Source organism: Dama dama, chromosome 1 (assembly GCF_033118175.1).
Source record: "Dama dama isolate Ldn47 chromosome 1, ASM3311817v1, whole genome shotgun sequence".
Taxonomy (NCBI): domain Eukaryota; kingdom Metazoa; phylum Chordata; class Mammalia; order Artiodactyla; family Cervidae; genus Dama; species Dama dama.
The window spans coordinates 72,922,370-72,939,465 of record NC_083681.1 but is presented as its reverse complement, the minus strand read 5'-3'; positions in this window follow the sequence as shown (position 1 = coordinate 72,939,465).

Sequence of the window (17,096 nt, the reverse complement as noted above, 5' to 3'; positions counted from 1 at the left end):
AAGCAGACAGCCCAAGTGAAAATGCCCCCTAACCCCCCAGAGGAGAGGGGGCCTGGGTTGCCCAACTCTTTTTCCCTGGGCAACAACTTTTGGAGTCGCAGTTCTGAAGCATCCATACCCCGTGCCTGGCTGCCTGGACATTCAAACACACTCAAGCTCTGCGGGAGGCCCCTTGGTCAACTGATTTGCACTCAGGGGTGAGTGACTGATAGGAGTTGAACCTACTCCAGTCTTGGATAGGAATGTTGGTGATGTCAGGCCATCGGGCAGTGTTTGCAAGGGGCAGGAAGTCGCTGCCTTTCCTTGCCCACATTCCAGGAAAAGGATACATCCTTCTAAGGACTTCGAAGATGTCTGGTCCTTTCAACTATTTCACTGAGTAAATCGTGGTGAGGATAATACCTTAGGGGAGTGACTGGGAGAAAAAAAAAAAAAAAAACCTGGATCCACAGTTTTTAAATGGACCCAGAGTGAGCAATGCCTAACCCAAGGGAAGAAAAATCTTTACTAGTGCAGTGTCTGTAAAACGAGGACAAAGAACACTTGAAAGGGCTTCAGGCTCCACATTCACCCCTTCAGCTGCCAAAATAGGGTTGGGGGAGAGGCTGACCCTTTGCACTGAGAAACCCCATAGGCTCTCTGTTTCTGGAATGCTCTTGGAAGAGGCCGGCTGTGTGGGCCTCCTTGGATGCGAGGCGCCACATAAATTTAAAGAGGAAGAAAGCGTGAACCTACCATGAGGGTGCTGGGGGCCTGGGAGGTGGGGGCCAGAGGCACCAGGAGGGAGGGAGTTTCTGAGGGTCCCGGGGATTGGCAGAAGCAGGCAGGGCGAAGCAGGAGAAGGGAGCAGTGAGAGGAGGACGGAGCAGGCCATTTGGACATTCGGACACCCAGCTGGAAGGAGAGCTCTGGTTCCAAGTCAGAGTTTCCCAGACCTCAGCCCTTCTCCTGCCTCCGTGGATAATCTGGCAATATCTGCACACCAGACAGAACCATTTGCTTAATAGCTTTCTTTAAATCAGCTCTTGGGCTTTTTGTTTGTTTGTTTTATCGCTCTCTCCCTTTTTTTAAAAAACTTAAATGTGCTTGTTTTTACAAAGAAATGTTATATCATTACCATAAATGGAAAACGGGCATCACGCTACTATAAATAGGAGGTAACCATAAAAATGAAGACAGTGAAAATAAAATAGTGTTATTAAATTCTAGCAATGTATATTTAACCACATTAAAAAAAAAAATTCCAACAAGATACTGATGCCTAGGGAAGGTGTGGAGCCAGAGGCCCTCTGTCTCTGAAAAAGAAAGCTTAACAAGGAAAAAAAAAGTGTTAAGGACACAGCAGCAGTAAACCAAGACTCCAGATCAAAAGGACTGAGAGTTGGAAAGGGACGTCCACCCCTCCTCCCCGGGAGGTCCATTGGGGGTATTAAAGGCCCCCATAAAGTTTCCTTGAGACTCTCTGATGCCCCATAATCGGGAAACCCAATTCTAAATGTATTAGGCAAAAAGTACTTTTTGGCAAAAGTCAAGAACCATGAGAGTTTAGTCCTGGACTAGACAAAGTGATCTGGGTTCCAGAGAGCCAGACTCGCTCCTTCTCACTGGATGGCCTTGGGGAAGCCCTGCTTCGCCTGACATCAATTTCGCCGCCTGCACCACTAGGGGCCAGGGCAGATGGCTTCTGGGATCCCTCCTGAGATTTCATCCTTTGATGAAAGCAAGGAAGGAGCTGAGATTGTGGCTTGTTGGAAGACAGAGAGGGAGATGGCTTTACCGAGGAGAGGGGGTGGTTGGGGTGAGGCCATTAAGGGAGGAAATGTTGTGTGTGGGGTGGGGGCTGTGAAGAAGGGTGAGCAGTCCCCAGGAAGGAGTGAAGGTGGTGTTAAGGCCACTGCAGACCAACTGGAGTCTGTTGTTGTTCCATTACTAAGTCGTGTCTGACTCTTGGTCACCCCATGGATTGCAGCATACCAGGCTTCCGTGTCCTTCACCGTCTCCCAGAGTTCCCTCAAATTCACGTCCGCTGAGTCGGTGATGCCATCCAACCACTTCATCCTCTGTCGTCCCCTTCTCCTCCTGCCCTCAATCTTTCCCAGCATCAGGGTCTTTTCTAATGGGTCAGCTCTTCGCATCAAGTGGCCAAAGTGTAGGAGTTTCAGCTTCAGCATCAGTCCTTCCAAAGAATATTCAGGGTTGATTTCCTTTAGGATGGACTGGTTTGATCTCCTTGCTTTCCAAGGGACTCTCAAGAGTCTTCTCCAACACCACAATTCAAAAGCATAAATTCTTTGGCTCTCAGCCTTCTTTATGGTCCATTCTCACATCTGTGCTTGTCATAAACCCAGAAGTGGCCTGGCCCCAAAGGTTCTAGATTCCGCGTTTGTCCACCCTGGCAGCAATCTTGTAGAGAATTCCCTGTACTCCAACCACTCATTTTATAGATGGGAAAAGTGAGGAGGAACCACAGACCAGCTGCCACTGGTGGTCAGAGAACTGGGCATTGAACGAAGCCTCCTGACTTCGAGGTCAGGGCCCTTTCTACTCACCTGGTGTTTGAGGGTCTAGCACAAATGGTTCTTCTGAAAATACTCACCTCTCCTCCAAAGGGTTCTCAGACGTTATTTTTCTCTGTCACTGTAAACATTGTTGCATTGGCATGAAAGCCCCAAACTCACTGAGCGTGGCCGGTTGTGCAACCCGGGAACTGTGCTGCAGCCTCTGGGTGCAGGACACCTGGAGTGGGCAGCCACGCTTTGGCATCCTGGGGGCACTCAGGCCGAGCCAGGAGCCCCAAAACACGAGTCCGTGGAGCCGAGTCCCAGTCCTGCCCCTCTTGACAGTCCCCTTCCCTCTCTAGGCCTCAGTGTTCCCATCTGTAAAGTGAGCTGTTTAGGGGGACTCGGTGGGTCTCAGTTCAGGCTGGCAGTTCCTGCTCCTAAAGACCATGGAAGAGAGAAGGACTTCTCCTTCCATGCGTTAGCCAGAAGCAAGGTCCCTTTTCCTCTGTTTTGCACGCTGGTGTCTCACATTAAGATTTCAAGGAGAAAGTGTCCTTCACTTGAAAAGAATTCGAAATCACTAGAAGAGATGACCTTTTGCTCCTGACACTTATAAATTTATGGCCGATTAGACTGTGAGCCTCTCAAGTCCTGGGGCCCTGCCTTATTCATCTGCAGGCCTTCGGTACCTGGCAGGATCAGTGCTCAGGGGACGTGGGTGCGACTTCCTACCTGTGCCACCATAAACTGGCCACTTCAGAACTCTCTGAGCCTCAGTGCACTGATGTATTTCTAGATGGGAATTCTAAATACAATTTACAATTGTAAGTTGGGGTGGTTGTGGGAGTCTCCTGGAAAACCCCTGGCATATCATGAATGCTCAGTCAAGGTGCGCCTCATGTGTGGATGGCTGGCTGAACCAATGCTAGTCGGGCTAGATCCTTTTCCCAGAAGACATCTTGACCTTCCAACCCAGCCTTTCCAAGGCAGTCTGCATTATAAATATTTAATCATTGCCTCCCTGATTTTTTTTCCTGAATTGTCTCTTTTTATATGTAATTTGCAATCATTTCCCCCAAAATGACGGTTCATTAAATGTACAACTGAGTGTGATTGAATTTGTTTATCTTTGCAATGATCTTCATAGAAATAAATCTGCAAATCCTTGGAACACTCTTTGGAGCTTTGATGAATATGATTTTGACCCTCCAGAGCCTGGACCAGTTATAGGATCCTCCCCACCCCCGCCCCTTCTCTCTTTTTCTGCCTCCAACTAGCTCACCCACCGACACTGGCCAGTCTTACTGAGAGTTTTCAGCACCAGGCCCAAGGGCCTGCCTGCCAAGGTCTTCCTCCACCCCCAGGAATGCTGCCGGCTGGGAGCTGGGAGAAAGGGATGGCCTGTGCCCCCTCCCCCACCCTCTGCAGGAAAAGAGGTGGATTCTTAGTAGTTGGGCTTCCCTGGGGACTCAGATGGTAAAGAATCTGCCTGCAATGCAGGAGACCACCGGGGTTCAGTCCCTGGGTTGGGAGGATCCCCTGGAGATGGGAACGGCTACCCACGCCAGTATTCTTGCCTGGACAGTTTCAAGGACAGAGGAGGCTGGCAGGTTACAGTCCGTGGAGTCGCAAAGAGTTTAGACACAACTTAGAGACTAGCATTAACACTGGATAGGTGCGCTGGGAAGGGCCCAGGGTTGAGCTTCCTTTGGGTGTTTTGTAGCCCAGTTTTCCAGAAAGCAGCTCCTCGACTAGATCCTGACAGATAAGGATACTTCTGAACCTTCATCGTTACCTTATTAACTGATAGTAAGTAATACAATACTATTGGGTCAGCCTAAAAGTTGGCTCAGGTTTTCCCAGAAGATCTTAGGGAAAAAAACCTGAAATAACTTTTTGGCCAGCCCAATAGCAGCTGCCATTCATGAGTGCTAACTTGGGTAGAGGCTTGGGTTTTAAGGTTGGATAAACCCAGGTTCGAAGTCCGGCTCTTTTGTGTCCCAGGTGTGTGGTTTTGGGCAAGTTACTTTCCCTCTCTTTAGAGCAGACTAAAGAGAGATGGGAAAACTGCTTTAGACTCCTGATCTTTAACAGGAGGAATGTACACTGTATGCCAGGCACTGTGATAAGGCTGTTTTTTAAAGCACCAGCTCGCTGAAGCCTCCAAACAATTCCATTAGATGGGGACGGCTGGAGAGAAAAGCTCAAAGACGTCCCATAATTTTCCCAGCAAAAAAATGCACAAGAATTCAAACCTTTGTCTTTTCACCACCTTTGGGGGCACATACTCAGGAGACAGGGAGAGAGTGGTGGGCAGGGAAGAGGTCAGAAAGAGGGTCATCCTGGCACTGAACATTCTGGCTGTGTGACCTTGGTCAAGTGGCCTAACTTCTCTCAGCCTCCCTGTGCTTTTGTAAAGGAAGATGATAGGAGCTACCCCACGGGGCAGTGGTAAACATTGAAGAAGATGACATCTGCAAAGGGGCTTTGAAAACCAGAAAGCAAGTAACAATTCCAAGTTTCGGTTTTTTAAATCATCTTTATCATCTGTGCTTAGGACTCAGAGTTCTCCTGGTACAATTCAGTCAATCCAATAAAAATTCCTGAAGATGCAACTGTGAGCAAGGAAGTGGCTCCGTACCTGGACATACAACCCTGAGTAAGAACAGAGAATGTATATGGTCCCTACCTTTCTTTGGGTGATTGAACCATCAATGCAGTCAGAAAAGTTTTAAAGTTAAGACTCACCCTGTAAAACAGACTTCTCACTTCACAGATGAAAACACTGACATTAAGCCCAGGGTGGGGAGCAACCATTTATCCATCTGCCAGCAAGTTGACTTCAGAGTTTGGGCGAAGTTGAGTCCTGCTTCCAAATCGGTGTTCTTTTGACCAAACCACCTGCCTCATTTTCTGTTGTCAGCGCCTAAGTTGCTAGTGGCTACCGACTTCCCAGTCTGACCTAATAGCAGACCCCCACACCTCTACCCCCTAAACTAAGAGCCTGTGTCCACCCTTTCTGCCCTCTGATGAAAACAGCTTCCGAAGAAGGACGTGGCCATGCACATTTTTGGTCAATCGGGGGCCTTAGGCAATATCCAGGAAGTGACTGCAGAAAGCTCTTAGAGATGGGTCTTTGGCCAAGGGCAGTTCTGCCCATGGGCCCTGGACCCCTCATCTGGGACACTCAAGCCAACAGGGAAGTCACTGGGATTAAGATCAATTTCCTTGCAGTGTTAGCATGTTGCAACTCTTTGGACTCTGGGGCAGATTAGAAGGGGGCTATGACTTAACCTCCCTGAAGCTCAGTTTCCTCCTCCTCAAGATTCATTGAAATAGCACATGGAAAGTGCTTCTAGAGGGCACAGGGCAAGTATTCAAGACTGTTCTACTTATTTTCCTTGCAGACCGAGTCTCACTGATACACTAGGTGCTGTGAGCATACTGTGTGCTTAGAAGGAGGCTAAGCTGCAAAGGCCACAGACAAGAACTTTATTGAGCTCTTACTGAAGCCCAGGAAGCTCGCTTAACACTGTACTCTGTTCCTCCCAAAAATCCTATAAGGAAGAATCCAGTAGTGTCCCCCTTTTACAGAGGGGAAAACTAAGGCTTAGAGAGACTAAGTTGCCTGTCCTCGATGCCCTAGCTGGTGAGATGGAATTTGAACCCAGGCAGTCAGCCGTATTCCAGAGTCCAGTTTCTATATCCTGACTCACTCCTTCACACACATTGGCTCTCTGTTCTTCCCGATAACCCTGTGGTTATTAGACCCATCCCCATTTTACAGACGAGCAAAGTGAGATTCAGGGAGGTAGAGTAACTCACGAGCAGAGCGGCAGCAGAACCAGAAAGAACCCTAGATGTTCTGCCTGCAGTGGCCTTGACTTCTGTGACACAGGCTGGGTGACTGGCCTACGAGCTCCATCTAGCCAGGAAGGGCTGCCTGTGTGGAGCTGAGTGACACTTCAGGGGTCATGCAGGGCTCTCAGGCCACTGGGGTGTGCACTGGGTGGGTGACAAGAAGGTGCGGCCACCTTGTGGTCCTTGATTTTGATGTTCATTCCACGTGCTCAGGTGCCAGATAGCTACAGACAGCAGGGCTGAGAAGCCTGGCTCCCTGCCGGGCCAGCTCCAAGGACAGATCTGCACTTGGCTGTCATGGTGACAGGACTTGTGAGCTCCCAGGACCTTAGAGATGGAAGGAACTGGGATGGTTGGCTAGCCTTCTGCTTGAGTGTGTATGTATGTGTGTGTAAGGGGACACATCTATGCTTACGATGTGTATATATGTTACTTGTAATGGTATGTATCTCTGTGTGTGTGTGTGATGGTACATGTTTGCACTTATGTAAGTGTGTGTGTTGGTACACGTCCACACTGCTTAATGGCATCTTTTTTCTTTCTCAGAGAGAGGCTGATTCATTTACTCAAATTAATGTTCACATGGTGACTGACTCATTTAATGGGAACAGCTAGTCCATGTGCCAATAAGTGAACTGACCTTCGAGACCCCTCCACCAACAAAATATGGAGTGGCTCTCATTCCTGAGTTAACAAGCATTAGGCAACGGTCAGCTTTTCTCTGACTTTCTCTTGTTTTGCACAGCGAAGTCTACTGACCTCCGTCTAGCATTCTGACAAAAGAGGAAGTTTGAGAGGCTTGCAAAGGAAGATAGGGAATAAAAACTCCCAGAGGAGAGGTAAAGGGGAGTATTTCCTGGTTTATCAAAAGTGATTTTATCCAGCTGACTTGCCGTGCAGCTGTGGAACCTCCCAGAACCCAGCAGGTCCATGGAAGCCAAGTTCGTCTGCTGACTTGCAGCAGGACGAGGGTCGACCCCATTGGTCCAGCTTCTCTCCTCTTGTTTTTTTCCTTCTACCCACGTTTTTCTCTTTCTCTGCTACTGCCTGCCAGATCCCTTACTTTTTATTCCAAATATGTAAAACTCTAATAAACCTAGAGACAGGCTTATGTCTGATTTATCCCCAGTTACAGAGGAGCCCGAGCCAATTATAAGGTGGATAAAAGGCCCCATGTGCAGTTTATAGAAATGCTTCCCCAGCATAAACAGCTTCACTCCATTAAGCACCCCCAGAATGTTTGCATTCTGGCTCCCTCTTTTTGAGGCCAGCCTTTGTGACAAGACCCTGGGTCCACTCAGACCATTACCCCAGAGCAGATCACAGGTGCTCACGACCGAGGATTCGCGAACCATTCACTTCCATTGTCTAATTTGCAGCATCTGGCACCTGGTAAGGATTTGATAAATACCTGGTGAATGAAGGAGTGAATCAAATAAATCAATAAATGTTAGCTTTAGCAAAGCAGAATTAGAAGATAAATTCCTCTAAAAGGAAAATAACAAATAGCATATTCATCCTGGCAAAAAAAAAAAAAAGTCTTGTTCTGATAATCTCTGCCTTTGAACCCCATGTATTTAGAGACAGTGTGCTGCATTCTGGGGAAAGATCCTTCAATTCAGAGGTTTCATTTATCTGGTCAATATTTTAGAGGCCTGCCCATGGGCCAGCAGCTGGATAAACACTGGGCGTTTAAAGGTGAACCTGAGATATGCAGTCCCTGCTTTTGAGATGCCCAAAAGACCGTGGGAAAAGCTATCTACCTTGGGACTGACTAGACATGAGACTGCCCAGTGAAGGCAGAGTGGCCCAGTCCCTCCTCATGGTCCATGGTAGGGAAAGACCCCAAGCCCACTTATGGGAAAAGGGGGTGATGCTCCCACACTTCCTATGAGGCCAAGCTGAGCATTAGCACTTCATTAATAGAGATAAAACTCACTGTACAATTCATACTTCGCTTTCTAAAGCCCAGAACCGCTACCCTGTAAAACAAACTGAAAACTCAAGGGAATAATTAAGCCCAAAGAGGGGCTCCATGGAGCCCTGAACACACTCAAAACTTGGAGGCGACGGGATTGGGGGTGGAAGGGTCTGACCACCCTGGTCGTCAGCAGAAGATTCTAGCTGGAATTGGTGATAGGCTTGTGAGCTGGAGAAGGCCTTGCCCTTTCTGGCTCCTACAGGTTGGATGAGACGAGCTGTGAATTCCCTTTTAGCTCAGGCCTTGGCGTCTGTGTAAATACCTCTAGTTCCCGGCCCTGTCCACGCCCGTTACCTGTCATCCCCTGACTCAGGATCCTGCTTTTGCCTGGATTGCCCTGTGTTTTTCTGTCATGTACTCTCACTCTCAAAAGCAAGTTCCCTAGGGACCGCTGGCCACAGCAGCCAGCCCCCAAGACTCAGCCAACCTCAGCTCCGGGAGGGAGCTCCAGCCTTCACTGTTGGGCTCAGAAGTCAAAGGCCAAAGATGCCAGCGCTAGTGGTCCAGGGATACCGGGACTGTCTGGGCTCAGGGCTCTGCACACGATGCCATCCTGTGGCTTGCCAGAGACCGTGATCCCAGGCTTTCTGTCACCCACAGGGGCGCTCACTTCTACTAGGGGTTTTCCCACAGATCACCTGCAGACCTCTGAGAACCAAGGAGGAGGACAGATCAAAGGGCAGCCCTGCGTGTCCACACTGCTTCTCAGAGTAAGAGCTGAAGTTCTGACAGTGCAATAGCGGGCTTATCTGTTCTCCCCACTAGCCTTATATCGTCTCCTTCCATCTCCTACCTCACTTATCCTGCCCCAATCATACTGGCTCCAATAGCGGCATGCTAGACATATTCCCACCCCAGGGCCTTTGCACGGGCTGTTCCCTCTATCTAGGAAAGGGACACTGCTAAGCACAAATGCGTCTGCCCCTCTTGTCTTCATCATTTGCCCTGGTGCTTCCAGCAGAAGGAGGCAGCCCTCTGGGAGCCTCTTCTCCCCACCTGGGCTCAAGTTCCCCCAGCACAGTATATGCAAGGACAGAAAAGACAGGACAGGTGAGCTTGCTTGGCCTAAATGAGGGTGGGGGGGGGGGCGGAGAAGGGGAGAGTCCTTTTATGAGAGGGACTTAGACAGAAACGGGATTTATTTTCCTTTTTATTTTTTCCACGTGGCATGCAGGATTCTAGTTCATCAACCAGGGATAGAACCTGCGCCCCCTGTAGTAGAAGCACGGAGTCCCAACCACTGGACAGCCAGAGAAGTCTCAGAAACGGGATTTATTGCAAGTCTTCTTACACATGCCCTTTCTCCTCAGATTCCTCTAGTTCAGGCCACATTTACAGAGGCCCAGTAGAGGCACTAGGGACATGAGAAGCTCAGACAGTAAATTAGGCAGGCAGGTACATGTTTATTGAGCACCTGCTGTATACAAGGCACCATGCTGGAAGTCACACCAGAGGGTAACTTACAGTCGGGACAACCAACAGTGACCAAGTCCTGCTATCAGCGCTTCCGCAGGCTGAGTGCGTGTCAGCTGGCTTCATCTTCATGACAGCGATTATCAGCTGCTCCCACCACGTTGCCCCCGCCTCACAGAAGGTGTGGCTTCAAAGAAAGGGTTAGTTATGCAACGAATGGTATAAGCCGAACCCTGACTGCCCCCTCCCCTTTTTTTTTTTTTCTTTTGGCCATGCCTTGCAGCATGCAGTATTTTAGTTTCCCAACCAGGGGTCGAACCCGTGCCCTCTGAATTGAAAGCACAGAGTCTCAATCACTGGACCACCAGGCTAGTCCATGCTCCCTTTTTCTTAATCCTTCAAAGGTCATGAACAGCTCTGAGAATGTTGAGAAGCTGAAAATTCCTTTGCAGAAAAATTTACATTCGTGGAATTGGTATGGATTGAACATGTCCCCGCAAATTGATATGTGGAATTCCTGCTCACAACGTAATGGTATTTGGAGGTAGGGTCTTTGGGAGATTATTAGGCTTGTTACATAGACCCTCATGCTGGGATCAGCGCTCTGGTAAAAGAAAGAAACTCCAGAGCCTCCTTTCTTTGTCATATGAGGATACAGCAAAAAAAAAATATATATATATATATAGCCATCTGCAAGCCAGAAAAAGGGTCTTCACCAGACAGTGAATCTGCTGGCACCTTGATCTTAAACTTCCCAGCCTCCAAAACTGTGATGTTTGTGGTTCAAGGCACCCAACCTATGGTGCTTTGTGATGGAGCAGACAAAATCATTTCACACACAGTATCAGGGGCTGTAGAAAGCCCTGGTGATCCAAAGTAGTCAAGTAAAGAATTGCCAACTTGGAAACTGGTTTTACGTGCATGAATTATGACCATTTAGATTCGAGCTTCCCAGCAACCAAGGCAAAAACGTGATAACCATCAGAGGGGGGAAAGGCACCTTAAGTTCTTTGAAAGAGAAAAATCTCCTTGCTGGCACCACCGTCTAGGGGGAATTTATCTCTTGGCGGCAACACAGTAGCTCTTATTTTTCCACTAGGCAAGAGCTGCAGGTTGCCAGGGAATCCCAACCTGCAAAGATGGCAGTAACACCTTGAAATGTAAAATACGCCAGCTTCCTTTCTCCAACAATAGACTGTCACCCGCCCTGGGCGTAAATACGGCTCCCAGTATGGAGGCAGGTTGCTAAACATATGCGCGGGACATATGGAGGACCGGGGAAGGCAGCTTCCACCAGGAAACACTTCAGCAGCCAGCCTCCTGCGGCATCATCACCGCCGCTGTTCCCAGTGGTCCCCACTGAGCAGCCGGGCCCCTCGTGTCTGGGCCTGGGGGCACTGATGGGATCTTGGCTGTTCTCCTGGGAGGCAAGGGGCACAGCGCTCCTGACCTTTCCTAGGGCAGATTGAGGTTCTCCTGGGTCCCTCCCAATGGCTCAGACTCAGATCCCAGTGGGGCGGGGCTGGGCACCCACTGCCAATCTGCTCATCTTTTAGCCTCAATCCTCCTGCCCCCTTTCCTGTTCATCTCTCTATTTCTGATTCCTTTTTCTTTTCCTTATGTTTAGCAATTCTCTCTTTCTTCTAAGTCCCTTTCTTTTCTCTGCTGGTCTCTCCTGCCTGCCTTCTCTCTGTTACCCTCTTGTTGATTCGGATTTCCTGCCCCAGTGTTCTTCAGCCTCCCTTTGCTGCTGTCTATATTTAATCCTTCCTCTAACTCTGCCTCAGATTCTCTCTGTTTTCCCTTTCATTCTCCGTCTCCTACTAGATTTACTCCTCATCTCTCCGTGCGTCTCTGCATCTCTGTGTCCCTCAGTCTCCGTGTCCCTTTCTTTCTGTCTGTCCTCCGTTGGCACTTTAAGTGGGAATCTGCCCTGTCCCTCTTCCTCTCTCCTCTGTCTGTCCTTTCTCCTCCTAATAACCTCTCTTTCTCCCTCCCCCTCTGCCTCCTGCCTCTCTCTTTCCAGTGTCAGTTTCTCTCTCCATATTCCTCACTCCATCTTTCTTTCCTGTTCTCAGAGAAGGGGGCTGGGACCCAGAGAACTGTGTGCCATATGATGCATAATGATGGTTAACCAACTCAGCGCCCTGAATCTCGGCCTTACGGTCACCCCTTTCCCACAGCCAGTCCTGGAGCACCCCTTCATTTCCTCCTGTACGCGCCCCCCCCCCCCCCCCAACACACACGGTGACCCTGGGGCCCGGCCTGGCCCGCAGGCCTCTCCACGGGTCTGGCTCCATCCATTCCTGGCTCCAGTGCCTGGTTGCCATGGTTACCTCAGCTCTCCTCAGAGGCCACAGGGGACAGCTGGTGCTGGTGGCTTGAACTAGCTGGGACCAGAAACACCTCCCTGGCTCCCGTACCCCTCCTCAACAGACCTCTCTCCTCTAGTCCAGGGGCTCCAGCCTGGAGAACCCTCCATCATTTTCTAGGAGGCCATACCCTTCTCCAAAGAACACTGCTGACAGTTCATGTGCAAAGAGATGTTAGACCCACTGCCAGCTCATCTCAGCTGAGCTCATGACCAGATACCATTAGCCAAGGGTGGGTCAACTTTAATCAAAGCTGGGGAATCCTTACTAACCCTCATTCATTCAAATACTCGGAGATAGAGGGATGAATAAATTCAGGTCCCTGCCTTTGAGAAAATCCTGCAGATAACAAGGTACGAAACTCTGGAAACACCCATTTCTTTGAGTCTGGGGCATCAGAAAGGTCCCCAGAGAGGAAAATGGCTGGGCCTTGGTGAAAAGAGGTGAACAGGGGTAGGAGAAAGGTGAGTGGATTTGAGGTAAATGACACAGCTTGTGCAAAGTCACTGAAGTGTGTTAAATGTGGTAGTAGGAGTGACTGCAAGCTCCATGAGGGCTGCAGCCTTGATGTCTAATTCAGTGCCTGGCATATTAGATGCTAATGCTGAGTGAGTGAGTGAATGAGCTGAATGAATGAATGAGCTGCTAGAAGCTCAGTGGGGCTGAACGCATAAGGAGCATGGAGGAGGTTGAGGAAGAAGAGCTGGAAAGATATGTTTGGCAGGTTTTATGAATGGCAGCCCACTCCAGCATTCTTGCCTGGAGAATTCCATGGCCAGAGGAGCTTGGCAGGCTATAGTCCATGGGGATCACAAAGAGTCGGACACGACTGAGTGTATAACACTACACTATTAACGACTCTTCCATCCATGCTAGAGTTAGGACTTCATGCCTTAACCGCCTAGAGTTTTTTTTTTTTTTCGCTTGTTCATTCATTTGTTCATTTGCTTTTTTGCTTTTTTATTTATCTATGACTGAGCTGGGTCTTTGTGGCTGCAAGGGCTTCCTCTCATTGCGGCGAGCAGGGGCTCTCTCTAGTTGTGGCGTACAGGCTTCTCTTTGCGGCGGTTTCTCTTGTTGCAGCACAGACTGTGGGATGTGTGGGCTTCAATAGTTGCGGCTTGCGGGCTCGGTTGCTCTGTGGCATTGAAATCTTCCCAGACCAGGGATTGAATCTGTATCCCCTACATTAACAGGCAGATTCTTAACCACTGAACCCCTGGAGAAGTCCTATTCTTTGGCTTTTAAAAGAGCCATCACTTCGGCAGCTGTTTTGAAGATGAACCAGGGTTGGGACTTGTAAACTTGACAGCTCCAGAACCACGCTTGTGGTTTTCTCCATCCCAGCTTCTCGCAAACCTGCAGGAAGCAGGAAGTATGCCACGGTTTTCTCTACCCTGGTGATGGCGACTCCACCCTTCCAGTTGCTCGGGCTGAAACCTGGCGTCATCCATGACTCAGCGCCTTCTCTGCCCCTTTACATATGATTATTCAGGAAATCCTGTCAGCTGCACTTTCAAAAAACTGCCTGGACTCCATCCACTGCTACCCGCCTCCACCATCACCATCCCTTTTCCAGACACCATCATCTCTTCCCTGGGTTGTTGCAATGCCCACTAACTTTCTGTTTCCCCTCCCCTCTTCTCTTCCATCCCCCCCTCCCCACTACCAAGTCTCTTCTTGCACAGGAGCCAGAGTGATTCTATTATAATGTAAGTCAGATTGCGTCACTCTGTCACTCTACTGCTGAGAATTTTGCGGTGGTTCCATCTCAGGCTGAGTAAAAACCAAAGTCTGTGCAATGGCCTAAGGGCCCTGCAGGCCCTTTATCTCATCTCTCCTGCAACATCACACTCCTCACTACTTTCTGGTCTCCTTAATTTTCTTCAAAGACTTCGGATAAGTGCTTGCCTCAGGGCCTTTGCACCTGGCTGTTCCCTCTGCCTGTGTGCTGTTCCCCCAGATACCCTATCTTCCCACCCACATCCTTCATATCTTCATTCAGAAGTCATCTTCTTCATGAGGTCTACATGACCACTGTATTGGTTTCCTGGGGCTGAGTAATGGAGCGATACAACCTAGGTGGCTTAAACCACAGAAATTTATTGTCTCGCAGCTCTGAAGCCTGGAAGTCTAGCATCGAGGTGTTAGCAGGCTTGATCCTTTTCGAGGGAGAATCCCTTCCACGGTCTCCTCTAGCCTGGGTGGTTTGATGATTGTCTTTCGTATTCCTGGGTTTGTGGATCTCAGCCCCCCTCTTCATTGGTGTTCTCCTTATCTGCATCGTTGTTGTTGTTGAGTCATTAAGTCGTGTCTGACTCTTTGCGACCCCATGGACTGCAGCGCGCCAGGCCCCCCTGCCCTTCACTATCCCCCGGAGTTTGCTCAGATTCCTGTCCTTTGAGTCAGTGACGCTATCTAATCATCCCGTCCACTGCCGCCCCCTTCTCCTTTTGCCTTCAATACCTAATGAGCATGTGTGTGTCCAAATTTCTTCTTTTTATAAGGACCTGATGGGAGCCTATTCTACCCAGCCTGACTTCATTTTAACTAAACTAATTACATCTGCAACAAGGTCACATTCTCAGGTGCTGAGGAAGATATGTACTTCAACAAACTGAACTAGGGGGACACAGTTCAATCCATAACAGTCACACACACACAAAAAGAAAACCCACAAAAAACTATTTTTCAACCGTGCCTCATGGCTTGTGGCCCTCAGCAGTGAGAGTTCAGAGTTGTAACAACTGAACCACGAGGCAATTCCCAATAGTCCACAAATTTAAAATTGCGGCCCTGCCTCTGAGCTTCCTCATCTGGATCAACATTTCTTTTTAGCCTGTGTGGTTCCCTGTCCCACCCACTTGTTTTGTTATGAGTGTTACTGGCTTTCCTGGTGGCTCAGACAGTAAAGAATCTACCTGCAATTCAAGAGACCTGGGTTCAATCCCTGGGTTGGGAAGATCCCCTGGAAAAGGAAATGGCAACCCACTCCAGTATTCTTGCCTGGGAAATCCCATGGAGCCTGGCGGGCTACACTCCATGGGGTCTCAAAAGAGTCAAACATGACTGAAAGTTTAACATTTTCAACACTTTCTCCGCCGGTAACGATATAAGCTCTATGAGGGCAGGAATTGTTTGTTTTGCTCACTGCAGTACCCCAAATGCCTAGATCAGTGCCTGACATGTTGCAGGTACATGATGAGTTTCATTGGATGAAGGGGGATGGGCAGGAACCTGAGAGACTGTTTAGGAGCTGATGTGGTTCCCAGGCCTTTGTAGCCCAAAGTCCACCCAGAAGGGACGACAAGAAGGGGACAAACTAAGAGGATACAATGGAGTTAAAATGGACTGGAGTTTGCAGCTCTTTGATGGTTACTAATTTAAAAAGGCTGCTGAAGGTAAAGATAGAAGACATTCCCAAATTTCCTAATCTCTTTCTGACTCCTGAGTGTCTTACGACAGACACTGCTGGTTACCTTTCCTAAATCATACTCAGCCCCCATCTCACAGAGAGGCTGGCAGCCCTGATGTTGCTGTGACATTCACTCAACATGAGCCATCCCTTCCCCCAGACATTTCCCTGAATCCCAATTATGCCTGTGGGGCTCAATATACAACGTCACAACGCTGCCTCAGATGTACCCAGGGTCCCTCGGCAATCACTAGGGTGCTTCATCAATGTACATGCAAATAACATAAGCCCAACTCAAAGTAGCCTAAAGAGTAAGGACATATCATTTTCTCATATAAACAGAAGTCTATAACTAGAGTACATAATTTATGCTCCGTGATGGCATCAAAGACCCATTTTCCTGCTCAGCCATTCCTGCCTGTCTCATGATGCAAAATGGCTGCAGCAGCTCCAGGAATAACATGCTCAAACAACATCTACAGACCTGAAGGCAGTGGGCTCCTTCCTCCTCCTGTTCCTTTTTTAAGAAAGAGAAAAACCTTCTAGAAGCACATGATCAGACCTCCCCTTGCATCCTATTGGCCAGAATTACACATATGTTCTAACTCCACGCCTGGCGGCTTAGTCTGCTGGGGCTGCCATAATAAAGAACCACAGAGTGGGCTACTTAGACAGCAGGGATGTGTTTTCTCACAATTCTAGAGGCTACAGGTCCAAGACCAAGGTGTTGGCAGGGTTTCCCCTGAAGCCTCTCTCCTTGGCACACAGATGGCCATCTTCCCCTGAGTCCTCACATGGTCTCCTCTTTGTGCATGTTTGTGTGCTAATCAACCTTTTTTTCCTTTGGATTTTTAAAAAGCTGTTTATTTTGTATTGGAGGGTAGCTGATTCACAATGTTGTGATGGTTTCAGGTGCCCAGCAAAGGGACTCAGCCATTCATGTACATGTACCCAAGCTCCCCCAACCCCCCCATTCAGGATGCCACATAACCCTGAGCAGAGTTTCATGTGCTGCACAGTAGGTCTTTGCTGGCTATCTGTTTTAAATACAGCAGTTAATCACCTCTTATAAGGACACCAGTCATTTGGATTAGGACCCATCCTAATGACCTAATTTTGCTTTTATTACCTCCTTTAAGGACTTCCCTGTGGCTCAGATGATAAAGCGTCTGCCTACAATGCAGGAGACCCGGGTTTGATCCCTGGGTTGGGAAGATCCTCTGGAGAAGGAAATGGCAACCCACTCCAGTATTCTTGCCTGGAAAATCCCATGGACGGAGGAGCCTGTTGGGCTACAGTCCATGGGGTCACAAAGAGTTGGACACGACTGAGTGACTTCGCTTCCATACTTAAGACTGAAAAAGATCACAGTTTGAGGTACTGGTTAGATTAGGGTTTCAGTGTAAATTTTGAGAAAACACACCACAGCTCATAACACCTGAGCTATTAGTGTGTGTATCTGCGTTTGTATTCAAACTTGTGTGGTTTTTTTTTTTTTTCCCCAATTGCATTCTCCATCTCTGTAATAGAAAGTGAAGACTGCTCTGACTGAA